Source organism: Coregonus clupeaformis, chromosome 18 (genome assembly GCF_020615455.1).
Source record: "Coregonus clupeaformis isolate EN_2021a chromosome 18, ASM2061545v1, whole genome shotgun sequence".
Taxonomy (NCBI): Eukaryota; Metazoa; Chordata; class Actinopteri; order Salmoniformes; family Salmonidae; genus Coregonus; species Coregonus clupeaformis.
The window spans coordinates 2,318,044-2,331,572 of record NC_059209.1 but is presented as its reverse complement, the minus strand read 5'-3'; positions in this window follow the sequence as shown (position 1 = coordinate 2,331,572).

Below are 13,529 nucleotides of genomic sequence, written 5' to 3'. Positions count from 1 at the left end.
ATAGATAAAGTTTAATTTAAGATTGAAACCTCACATCACCAAGTCAACAATAGGCTAATATTTCCTGTCTTTTTTACAAATCTGTGATTGTAATTTTCAACATAGCAAATAGCAGCATACATGTATCGTTAGTTGCCAACATCAATGCTTGATAGCGTTACCTCTAAGGAACCAAAAACACGATCCAGCAGCTGCTCGAGCCTGCCTCGGCACCTGACTTTCCAATGGTCATTGTGAGAGTCAGTCAGTTGGTTAAAAGTCGAGGCCAGCCGGAGAAGATAGCAAAAAGTTCAAAATAGTTACTTGTAGCTATTGTATTTGCTGTAGTGTATTTCGTTGCAGTCGCTAATTAGTTTGTGACATTGTAGCTAGCTTAATTTCTGGACTGGTCATGGTTGTTGTCATGTTTCTCCGTTAACGTCAGCTAACGTTAATGTTAGCAAGCTATCTTCGCTAACTGTTAGAGCAGAGCCAGCTAGCTCAATATCGTTTAGGGTCTAGCCTATGTGATATTAGGTAGCTAATTGTGCTAGCTAGTGTTTTCGTTTGAAAAACATCGGCAGTCTAGCTAAGACTAGGCAAGAAAACACCCGGTTAACATAGCTAGCCAGCTAACAGTCATAGTTAGTGGCTGTTAGTGGCTGGACAGTAAAGCAGTCAATCTCAAATGTGAAAACTGTTCAAGGGTGCATAGACTTTCACTAGGCACCCATTGATTCTTGAAGAAAATAAGTTATAAATGCTTGTTGAGCTTAGTTGAACTGTTCTTCCCCATCAGAACCAAACATAGGTCTGTTTAACTGAAAACAAACACTGTATAGCCTCAAAACATTGTTTAAATTATAATTTTTATATAATAGATGGCCAGTCCTTGCATCCATAGCTCATTTATTTGTATCGTCAGTGCTATCTGGGATCCTTGGGATGTCCCTACCCTAAACCATAACCCTAACCTTAACCCTTACCCTAACCTTACACATACAGTGGGGGACAAAAGTTTTCTATGGGGTTGAGATGTGGAGACTGGCTAGGCCACCCCAGGACCTTGAAATGCTTCTTACGAAGCCACTCCTTCGTTGCCCGGGCGGTGTGTTTGGGATCATTGTCATGCTGAAAGACCCAGCCACGTTTCATATTCAATGCCCTTGGTGATGGAAGGAGGTTTTCACTCGAAATCTCACGATACATGGCCCCATTCATTCTTTCCTTTACACGGATCAGTCGTCCTGGTCCCTTTGCAGAAAAACGATGATGTTTCCACCCCCATGCTTCACAGTAGGTATGGTGTTCTTTGGATGCAACTCAGCATTCTTTGTCCTCCAAACACGACGAGTTGAGTTTTTACCAAAAAGTTATATTTTGGTTTCATCTGACCATATGACATTCTCCGAATCCTCTTCTTGATCATCCAAATGCACTCTAGCAAACTTCAGACGGGCCTGGACATGTACTGGCTTAAACAGGGGGACACGTCTGGCACTGCAGGATTTGAGTCCCTGGCGGCGTAGTATGTTACTGATGGTAGGCTTTGTTACTTTGGTCCCAGCTCTCTGCAGGTCATTCACTAGGTCCCCCCGTGTGGTTCTGGGATTTTTTCTCACCGTTCTTGTGATCATTTTGACCCCACGGGGTGAGATCTTGCGTGGAGCCCCAGATCGAGGGAGATTATCAGTGGTCTTGTATGTCTTCCATTTCCTAATAATTGCTCCCACAGTTGATTTCTTCAAACCAAGCTGCTTACCTATTGCAGATTCAGTCTTCCCAGCCTGGTGCAGGTCTACAATTTTGTTTCTGGTGTCCTTTGACAGCTCTTTGGTCTTGGCCATAGTGGAGTTTGTAGTGTGACTGTTTGAGGTTGTGGACAGGTGTCTTTTATACTGATAACAAGTTCAAACAGGTGCCATTAATACAGGTAACGAGTGGAGGACAGAGGAGCCTCTTAAAGAAGAAGTTACAGGTCTGTGAGAGCCAGAAATCTTGCTTGTTTGTAGGTGACCAAATACTTATTTTCCACCATAATTTGCAAATAAATTCATAAAAAATCCTACAATGTGATTTTCTGGATTTTTTTTTCTCAATTTGTCTGTCATAGTTGATGTGTACCTATGATGAAAATTACAGGCCTCTCTCATCTTTTTAAGTGGGAGAACTTGCACAATTGGTGGCTGACTAAATACTTTTTTTCCCCCACTGTAACCAAATCCCTTACCTAACCTTAACCATTTAAAATATAAACTTCAATGGGGTAGGGACATCCAAAGGACACTGAATAGCACGGACCATATCTTTATCATCGGAGAGCTGTATACATGAATCCTGGGCAGGGGACACAAGATAAGAGATACTGGTGTGAGAGACAGACAGTGGCCTGACCATAGAATTAGGAATTGGAATACTATTATGACATAGCCCTGATCTAGAGTCCTGAAATTCTGTGCATAGGAACCAAAACATTATCTTCTCACAAGGAACACATTTGCCTCAAGGACCTGCCATGATGGATTTTCCGCCATTACATCTCTTCCGGAACCACAGGGCCGATCTTGATATATGGCATCTATGGACCAAAGTCTTTCAACGCAATGTTTTCCAGACTAGTATGTCAAACAACTGACCAATAAACATTTATGTGGGTGTGGTCTGGCACATAAATGCTTATAAATCAGACACAGATATTTTATTGTAACCAAACTTGGTACACATGTTCCAAACCCTGTCAAGACTCAACATATGCAAGCATATTCAGATTGACCACACGGTGGCACTACAACAGGCACATATTTATATCTCTTGATCTGTTTGACTCCATGTTGAAATTGAAAACATCTGTGGTTGATGTGCTTCCCATTTGAGGTCTGGATTGTGATTCCTAGGACTTTTGTGTGGTGTCGAAATCTGACTAATTGTTTTAACTACTTATTTTGCTCTTTTTTTTCTGTTATTCGAAGGTGCTGTCAGGAGGAACACTTTCACATCCAAGGCTACAGATGGAGAGATGGAGAAGTTTGTCATAAGGTGGCTGCAGCTTGAGATGGAGGTAGAAAGGAGAGGACCGAACACAGCATTGAAATGGCGGATAGACCCAGAGAGAGAGAGATACATTTACATACACACATACATACAGATGAAGTCGGAAGTTTACATACACTTAGGTTGGAGTCATTAAAACTCGTTTTTCAACCACTCCACAAGTGGTTGAAAGCTAAGCAGCTATCTAGCTAGCTAGTTGACTGCTGTGGCTAGCAAAAATGACTCATTTTGAAAGATAGATCATCTTATCCTTTGAGGCTTTAAAAGTGTTCTTACAGTATGATTTTGAACATTCAAAGTAACTGGGAAACGTCCATGGCATGTATTGTTTTCACCTTAGCTTGCTACATAACTTATGAGTGATAGGAAGCACGAGCACCACCACCAAGCTAGCGTTGCCATGTCAGCAAAATGACTGCTATCTGAACACACACAAATCCGTTTGGTCACTTGTAACTTGCTGTTTGGACAATCAGTATATAAGAATATATCACCCCCATATTAGGAGCTATTGTTTCAAAACTGAGTGCTGATATTAAATATGTAATCACTCCCTGTAACATTGTGTGTGTTGACTTTTAGCATAACCATACACAGTAGTTGGCTGAATACACAAGCGAAAGGATACCCAGTAAAGACATTTAACTCAATTTTCTTCATAACCCTACTGGTGCTTTTTAGATGTTGATTCAGTTCCCCTACCAGAAAATTATATACTGGGAGATGCCATGATTCTGTATCCTTCTGTATCAGATTTTTAGAGGCAGTTACTTGGAGTGATTTAAAGAGTTTCAAGAATGTCCATCCCTCCACTCTGCTCCCTCTCTTCTTCCCCCTCTCCATCTGTTTCTCTTTGTCCTCGCTCTGTTGCTGAGGGTCTGCTCCTTCTTTCTTTCATTCCCATTTTTCTCCCCTTCTCTCTTCTCTCTCTCTCTCTCTGGTGTACAGGGGATATCTGGCTGGCACCCAATTTGCAGCCATGTGTTGTAATTGGTTTTTGTTGGTGAAAAAGAATCCTATACCCCAAAAATGAATCCCTGTGATGCGTCTCCCTTCACCCTGTGTGTGTATTTGTGCGTACTTGTGTGCAAATACACTTTTGGGTTTGGGTCCTATAGAGGTCTGTGCACATGTTCCTCGTGCTCTCCATCTTTGTTTGTGCGTGGGTTGGAACCGGTTCAGGGAACAGACCTGAAAACTGGAAAATAACAAACATTTTCAAGGAACAGAAACGGAACCTGGAACAAAAGTGATCCATACTGTTCCGGAGCAGAACCATTATTCTAAAAGCATTGGAACTGGTTAATAATGTTATTTTACGTTCCAGTCATTTTTTTCTAGTCTCACAACAAAACAAATCAAAGTGCCTATGAGAAGCCCTCACTGTTACTCAGAAACGTATCCAGTGTCTGCCTGCAAGCTGAAAATGACTTTACAAGCTTGATTCAGAAGATAGAAAGAGAGATTTTTAATTAGCTAGAGAAGAATGGACGAACTTTTTCAATGCTAGTTAAGGATACTGTTGGCCTACTTATCACGTTTAATGTTGGATTTATTAACTACAAAAAGGTAAGACGTGTCTTTAATTCTGGTGCTGCTCTGCACACACAAGCTTGTTACCTACTGTAGATAGCTCAGGCTTTTTAGTAAGCTAGCTCAAAGGACATTCAAAAGTTCCTCCATAGAAGCCGCTCCTCCTAGGTATCATTCTGTGGACCTAATTCATATAATACATGTCATAACAAGATGCCCATCCTCAACCCTCTCCACAAAATTTCAGTCGCATCTTGCGCCATAGGCTACACTTACTGTCCATCACGCATGTAAACAAGTAGCTTGTCTGCTTTATCCACACTGATTGGTTATCCAGAGCGACTTACAGTTAGTGAGTGCATACATTATTTTTTTATCTTTCATACTGGCCCCCCGTGGAAATCAAACCCACAACCCTGGCGTTGCAAACGCCATGCTCTACCAACTGAGCTACATCCCTGCCGGCCATTCCCTCACCTACCCTGGGCCAATTGTGCGCCGCCCCATGTGTCTCCCGGTCGCGGCCGGCTACGACAGAGCCTGGATTCAAACCAGGATCTCTAGTGGCATAGCTAGCACTGCGATGCAGTGCCTTAGACCACTGCGCCACTCGTGAGGTCAATGTAAAAAAAAAAAGGTTGATTTCACAGGTTAAAAAAGGAACAGAAAGGAACAATATAAACCGTTACTTTTTTTGTTCGAACCGGTTCAGAACTTTATGTTGCTGGTCGTAACAGTGGAATGAAAAAATATATATATTGGTTTTGTTCAGAATGAAACAATTGGAAAATAATTTCGGTTCCAACCCCTGGTCTTTATGCAGACATTCAGTTGTGTCTACATTAACTGTGTATGTCTTAGAGAACTGTGTATGTCTGTGAAGCTTTGTGTTTGTGTGTGTCTGCCAGTTGAGTATATATGTGTAATTTAGCACCCGCTCAGTCAACACAGTTTTTGCTTTTCATATTTCATCCTTTGGTTTGGTTCTTCTACTGCCTCTCCTTAACCCTATTTTCCCCTCTCTCTCCCCCTCTCTTTCCTCTCTCCATCTCACTACCTCCTCCTCCCTTCTGTCTCATGCTTTCTCCACCTGTCGTAGGTGACTGCAAATGTAGAGTTTTGAGTGTTCCACCATGACAGCACATACGTTTGGCTTTTAAGCGTCCATGACTGTGACCGACACATATACAGCACGTTTTCAGCAACTGTCAGACAAGCCAACTCTTCACCATTGTTAATTTGAAACCTATTAAATGTGTCAGCTTGTATGTAGCAGACCTATCGTACAGCTGAGATGACACTCATTTTGCAGGTGTTAACATTATATAATATTAAACACAACATTAACTGCATGGAGTCACAATGCTAGTTTGACATACTATCACGGTCTCGTTGTTGGAGGTAAAATTGAGAAAGCAAATTAATGCATTATTTCCCCTCTCCATGTTTAAATCTTTTTTAGACAAATATGTCTTTAAAATCAAATAAAAAAAATTGCCAAATACAACTGGTGAATAATTTACTGTGAAATGCTTGCTTACGAGCCCTTCCCAACGATGCAGAGTTAAAAAATAATAATACAAATAAAATAGTAACACAAGGAATAAAATAAAATACACAAGAGTGGAGCTACAGCATCTACACAGAGTACCAGTACCAGATCAATGTGCAGAGGTACAGTACGAGGTATTTGAGGTAGATACAGTGCACTCAGAAAGTATTCAGACCCCTTGAATTTTTCAACATTTTCTTACGTTACAGCCTTATTTTAAAATGGATTAAATCGTTTTTTCCCCTCATCAATCTACACAATATCCCATAATGAGAAAGCAGAGATTGAGAGGATCTGCAGAGAGGAATGGGAGAAACTCCCCAAATACAGGTGTGCCAAGCTTGTAGCGTCATTCCCAAGAAGAATCGAGGCTGTAATTGCTGCCAAATGTGCTTCAACAAAGTACTGAGTAATGGGTCTGAATATTTATGTAAATGTGATATTTCCGTTTTTTTGGTGGGGTTGCAAACATTTCTAAAAAACAGTTTTTGCTTCGTCATTATGGGGTATTGTGTGTAGATTGAGGGAAAAAAACTATTTAATAACTTCTAGATTAAGACTGTAATTTAACAAAATGAGAAAAAAGTCAAGGGGTCTGAATACTTTCCGAATGCACTGTATGTGTGTTTGTGTTCTGTCGGTCTGCGTGTGTGTGTTATGTGTGGTATGTGCGCGTATGTAGTGTGTGTTGGTTTTGTGTGGGAGTGTCAATATAGTGTGTGTGGGTGAGTGTGTATATGGTTTGTGTATATAGTCTAGTGAGTGTGTGTAGGGTCAGTGCAAGATAGAGTCAGTGCAGATAGTTCAGGTACCATTAATTGACTATTTAACAGTCTGGCTATTTAGCAGTCTTATGGCTTGGGGGTAGAAGCTGTCTCTGAGCCTGTTGGTCCAAGAGCCGATGCTCCAGTTTCGTTTGCCGGATGGTAGCAGAGTGAAAAGTCTACGACTTGTGTGGCTGGAGTCTTTGGCAATTTCTCGGGCCTTCCTCTGACAGCAGAGTAACAGAATGAGTAGTAGTTTATAAATTAGTCTTTGAGACTAAAATGAATCTATGAGACTAAAAAAGTTTGAGACTAAAATAAGTCTCTGTGAGACTAAAATGAGACTTTGACTAAGTCCATTGGTCAGTCTCTGTAACCCAGGGGGGCAGAAGTCCTTCTTTATCTGATAATAGTCATCCCTATCATCAACCCATCAGCCCAAATCCCCTCTTTTCTCTGAGCACATATTTAAGAGCTCTGCTCCTTTTACTACTTCCAATACCTGGTTCATAAGCCTTATGTCCACATTGTATGAGCTTCCCTACTCTGCTGGAGACATAGACATTAGAGTGTTAACATTTAAACCTCGAAGCCATAAATGTTTCCTCATATCTAGTCTCGTGTTGCCATACCTCCAAAATCATGTCATTGTCACACCTCCCTTGGAGGTCTGGATAATTTTGTATTGCAAAAACGTTTTTAATGGTCCGCTCAGAGCAAGATTTTGATTGGATGTTACATTTCAAGAACCCTCCCCCCACACGCATGTAGAAGGGGTGCTGTGTGTTTTCCGTCCGGGTAGGACACATGTTGTAGAGAGTTGTTGTGTATACTATTTTCAAGTGCTAGTTTTCAAGTTATCAAGTGTGGCCGATAGTCTGCAATTTATTTTTATTGAAATTAATAGTGGATTACGCTGGTAAAATCAAACGTCACAACACGTTCTAAACCGCTCTGATGACAAACACACTTGCTGTCAGTAAAGGGAGAGTGTAGGCTACTGGATAGGACAGGTATTTTTGTGGGAGGACATTGTGAAAAGATTATCCGGTTCCAGTCCCTAGATGGGAAAACTTTTAGGACAGAGAGATAATAGCAACATAATATTCAGTGCTGTCTGATTTGACTATAATGAAGCCTGTTTCTTTATGGAAAGCAATGAAAGCCTTTTTGCAGATTAAGAGAGAGGTCCCAATGAATGTCCCAAGAGACTAAAGGTATATCCTATATGCCATGGGTTATATGTGTAGGCTTACCTATGATAGCAAATGTTGTATACAAAAATACAGTTAAACATCACACACAATGTATAAACGTATTACAATTGGAGCTGGCCAACACTGCTGGAGGTCTGCTGAGTGTGCAGGCTTCTGTTTCAGCCCAGCAATAAAACACCTGATCAGGGGCGGTGTGTTCATTAGGGCGATATGGGCGACGCACTGCCAAACGGGAAAAGGAAGGGATTTTTTTTCTAATCAATTATATCACGGCAACAGTAGTTTTCAGTGTTCTAATCTAGACGTCTGATCTGCCACTAAATGTCCAATCAGGCTAAAGTCGTGCTTCAAATGGCCCCGCCCCTTTTGGGGTGATTTCAGTCAGGTTGATAATCGCCAAGGAGTCTCTCATAGACTATCATGTAAAATAAAAAAAATTTCAAATATCAGAGCTTTCAATACAATCTCTATGTGTTCCGGGAGGGCTTGCACTTACGCGCTTTCATCATACGTAACATAAGTAACCATGAACATAACTAAGAAAAGAGCGGGTAGCAGCGTCAATCAATTCACGTACAACTGTCAAGATGGCTAGCTTTGCGGGGCAAAGATGAAACTGAGGGCTCCACCAACCCTGGTATTTTTCTTGGACTTGTCAACTTTGTGGCACAATTAGATGAGGTGTTTGATGACCATCTTAAAAATGCTAAAGTTTTCAAGGGCACATCAAAGACCATTCAAAACGAGCTACTGGAGTGTATGCTAGCGGTCATGAGGGAACATATTGTGGAGGAGGTGAAGTCGGCGAACTTCGTAGCTATCCAAGCTGACGAGACCACGGACGTTTCTACACAGACACAGCTGGTGCTTGTGCTGAGGTACATAGATAGCAACCACAAAGTGCAGGAGCGCTTTTTGAGTTCCTTCCCATCTCGGAATCAACCTCAGTCTCAATCGCCAGTGTGCTTTTGGAGAGACTGAACGGTCTTTTTGCCGACGACGACGAAAGTCAAACTCATTGCGCAAGCTTACGATGGAGCCAGTGTGAGGGGAGAGAAGGCTGGTGTGCAGCAAAAGGTGCGTAAGCATTTCAAGAATGCCCATTACGTGCATTGCTATGCGCATCAGCTGAATTTGATCATGCAGCAAGCTAGAACAGTTTCAGTACAAGTAATGTAGCCTCTCTCTCTCTTTGTCCCTCCCTGTCTGTCTCTTTAACACACACACGCCCAAATCAGTTCACAGTTGATGTTGTTTAAAATAGTTATTTTTCATTTTAAAAAAAGTAAACAAAAAATATAATCTGTTCATGTTCATTTTTACAAATCTATACAATTGGCCAGAATATGGTTGTTCATATTTACAAATCTATACAATTGGCCAGAATATGGTTGTTCATTTTTACAAAGCCATACAGATAGCTGTGTTTACCTTTTCTAGAAATTATTTTCAAATTCTGTTTTCAGGCAAAATGTCTATCACTGTTCATTTTCACAAATCTGTACAAGAGGGCAGAATATGGAAGTCTATAAAAATTTATTATTACCAATAACTTGCATCAATGTTTTCAGTAGCCTCTATCAAAAGCTCCTGCTTGCTTGTTGTGAATTATGCTCAGGTGCACATATTTCCAATTCAACCATGAGGCCTTTTTGAAGCAAGTAATGTGTATATCAGTATTGACTTATATGCTGCCCCTGTCTTCATGTTGTTGCTGGACATATCTTTTTTAAAATGTGTGTAGGTCACCTAAATCATCAGAAAAATTGCCCCCCCTGAGAATTTTTTCAGGAGCCGCCACTGCACCTGATTCAACTTGTCAAACCTAATGAGTTAATAATCAAGTGTGCGATTGCTCGGCTAGAATAGAAGTCTGCTCACCCAGTAGATCAGAGATCAGTGGAGCAAGGTTGGCCACTGCTGGTAGGGAATTTGTGTTGTTCACCTGAAATGATGCTTTATTAATAATGGCCTACTTGTTACTACTCAATGATCTATTGTTGTTTGGACTTAGATGTCTAATCTTTACATACGAGTTAGCTTATTTGTACATTTTGAAGTGATGAAGTGTTGATTCATTGAAGTGAAGTGTTTAAACTTGTTTTAATTGTTAAACTATTATTCAAAGTGTCAATGTTGATTAATCACATACCAAAATCCTGCAATAAAGAGGGGAAAGGGTTTTGTCTCTAATGTGTCTGTGTTTCTGTGTTGTATTCTCAAAATAACATTTCCTTTTTGTCTAGTTGTAAGATATCCAATCAGTTTTATTTGACTGTCACTCTCTCTCTGTATACAGTGAGGGAAAAAAAGTATTTGATCCCCTGCTAATTTTGTATGTTTGCCCACTGACAAAGACATGATCAGTCTATAATATTAATGGTATGTTTATTTGCATGTCAAAAATGTTATAAATTGATTTGCATTTTAATGAGGGAAATAAGTATTTGACCCCTCTGCAAAACATGACTTAGTACTTGGTAGCAAAACCCTTGTTGGCAATCATAGAGGTCAGATGTTTCTTGTAGTTGGCCACCAGGTTTGCACACATCTCAGGAGGGATTTTGTTCCACTCTTCTTTGCAGATCTTCTCCAAGTCATTAAGGTTTGGAGGCTGACGTTTGGCAACTCAAACCTTCAGCTCCCTCCACAGATTTTCTATGGGATTAAGGTCTGGAGACTGGCTAGGCCACTCCAGGACCTTAATGTGCTTTTTCTTGAGCGACTCCTTTGTTGCCTTGGCCGTGTGTTTTAGGTCATTGTCATGCTGGAATACCCATCCACGACCCATTTTCAATGCCCTGGCTGAGGGAAGGAGGTTCTCACCCAAGATTTGACGTACATGGCCCCGTCCATCATCCCTTTGATGCGGTGAAGTTGTCCTGTCCCCTTAGCAGAAAAACACCCCCAAAGCATAATGTTTCCACCTCCATGTTTGACGGTGGGGGTGGTGTTCTTGGGGTCATAGGCAGCATTCCTCCTCCTCCAAACATGGCGAGTTGAGTTGATGGCAAAGAGCTCGATTTTGGTCTCATCTGACCACAACACTTTCACCCAGTTCTCCTCTGAATCATTCAGATGTTCATTGGCAAACTTAAGACGGCCCTGTATATGTGCTTTCTTGAGCAGGGGGACCTTGCGGGTGCTGCAGGATTTCAGTCCATCACGGCGTAATGTGTTACCAATTGTTTCCTTGGTGACTATGGTCCCAGCTGCCTTGGGATCATTGACAAGATCCTCCCGTGTAGTTCTGGGCTGATTCCTCACCGTTCTCATGATCATTGCAACTCCACGAGGTGAGATCTTGCATGGAGCCCCAGGCCGAGGGAGATTGACAGTTATTTTGTGTTTCTTCCATTTGCGAATAATCGCACCATCTGTTGTCAACTTCTCACCAAGCTGCTTGGCGATGGTCTTGTAGCCCATTCCAGCCTTGTGTAGTTCTACAATCTTGTTCCTGACATCCTTGGAGAGCTCTTTGGTGTTGGCCATGGTGGAGAGTTTGGAATCTGATTGATTGATTGCTTCTGTGGAGAGGTGTCTTTTATACAGGTAACAAGCTGAGATTAGGAGCACTCCCTTTAAGAGTGTGCTCCTAATCTCAGCTCGTTACCTGTATAAAAGACACATGGGAGCCAGAAATCTTTCTGATTGAGAGGGGGTCAAATACTTATTTCCCTCATTAAAATGCAAATCAATTTATAACATTTTTGACATGCGTTTTTCTGGATTTTGTTGTTGTTATTCTGTCTCTCACTGTTCAAATAAACCTACCATTAAAATTATAGACTGATCATTTCTTTGTCAGTGGGCAAACGTACAAAATCAGCAGGGGATCAAATACGTTTTTCCCTCACTGTACATTTTTGCAATGTTGCTTGCAAAAAGGTTGCAGTTGTTCCCATAGAGAGACAGTACATGGTTGCTCTATGTATCACTGACTCTGGATAAGCTATCGACTGGGCTAACACAGCTAACCTTTTAGGTCAATAATATGCTGTTTTTATTAACATTTTGTTGGCTTTATAATCGTGAGAGAGATTGAACTAGCTAAGCTAACTAGTTATTCCTAGGTAGCTTACAAGGATAGCTGACGTTTCTCACAGCAAACCTCATGGTTGCCAGCTACTTATTGTCCCTCATGCTAGCCTTTACAGCCAAATATCACTTCAGAAACATCAAAAGTAAAAAGATATTGATATGGCCAGCATTGTAGACCCTCTTGCTGCAACTTTAGCTCATCTTGAAATAACATAGTAATTCTGTGAAAACCAGCCTGCTGCAAACATTCTAACATGTTTTGTCATCAGTCCTTGTTTTGTTGACATGTTTTGTCCTCATGCACTGTTGCTCCTACGGCACTAATCTGGTGAGCACCTTTGGAGCTCTGTCCAAGCAAGGCATTTGATTGGTTTGACGTGTTGCGTGGCGTCACTGATTTAGACCGGTTTCCGACCCCTCTTGAGCTGATATCTGCCATGGAACTTCCCCAGGCTTCCGTTTTAGGGAAGCATGGTTCGCAATGAGGCTACCTCATATCAAACGTGTTTAGAGATTCTTGTTTGCTTTAAATGAGGTCGATACTGCTGCCTGATGGTATTACGCTCACATTCCTTTCACCTATTTGAGAAATTACTTGAGAAATAATGCAACAGATATCACTACCTGCATCCCAATCGTTCGCTGAATCTGTCATATCAATCACTGAATCACTAAGTCAATTCCAGGCTTATGGCACACCATCCACCAAAGATACCACTTCACTTCGTATCACTAAAGTAACATGCTCATTCAATTTGGGGCACAATGGTGTATTTTGCTGTGTTAGTTGGGGCCACATGAAAATCACATGGTGGAAAAGCCCTACTGTCAACATTGGCTTAGTTACTGCCGCCACGGCCACATCGCTAAAGTCACCTTGACACTCCGAACAACGGCAGTGGTGTCATCCAAACAGACGCTCAGCCATTGAGAGGAGAACACTTGTGTGTGTGTGTGTGTGTCTATGTATGTGTGTGCGTAAACAAACCGATACCAACAGTGATATGCCCACCTTGGCTATCTATCTATTTATTCACTCTGTTTGTTCTCCGCTGTTTGTTTGTGGCCACATTTGCTTTTTTGATCTGCTCCCATATGAATCCACAGAGGTGTACTTTCCACCTCCACAAATAAAAGGGTGTAATGTTGTTATTCAATATCTACCCAATAGAGCCATTGTGCACTGTTTCCTCCAACAATGGGGATGAGATGTGCACACATTCGCCCAGTAATAGAAGTACATAAGTCAGTTTCTGAGATTTTGTTAGGTTTTCTACCATTGCCTTTCTTCCCACGAGGTCCTACGATTCAAGTGGATTTATACAACTGTAAAGATATTTCAACATAATATGCATTTTCGGTTTATTCTTTCAAGTCATCTGTCAAATCGAG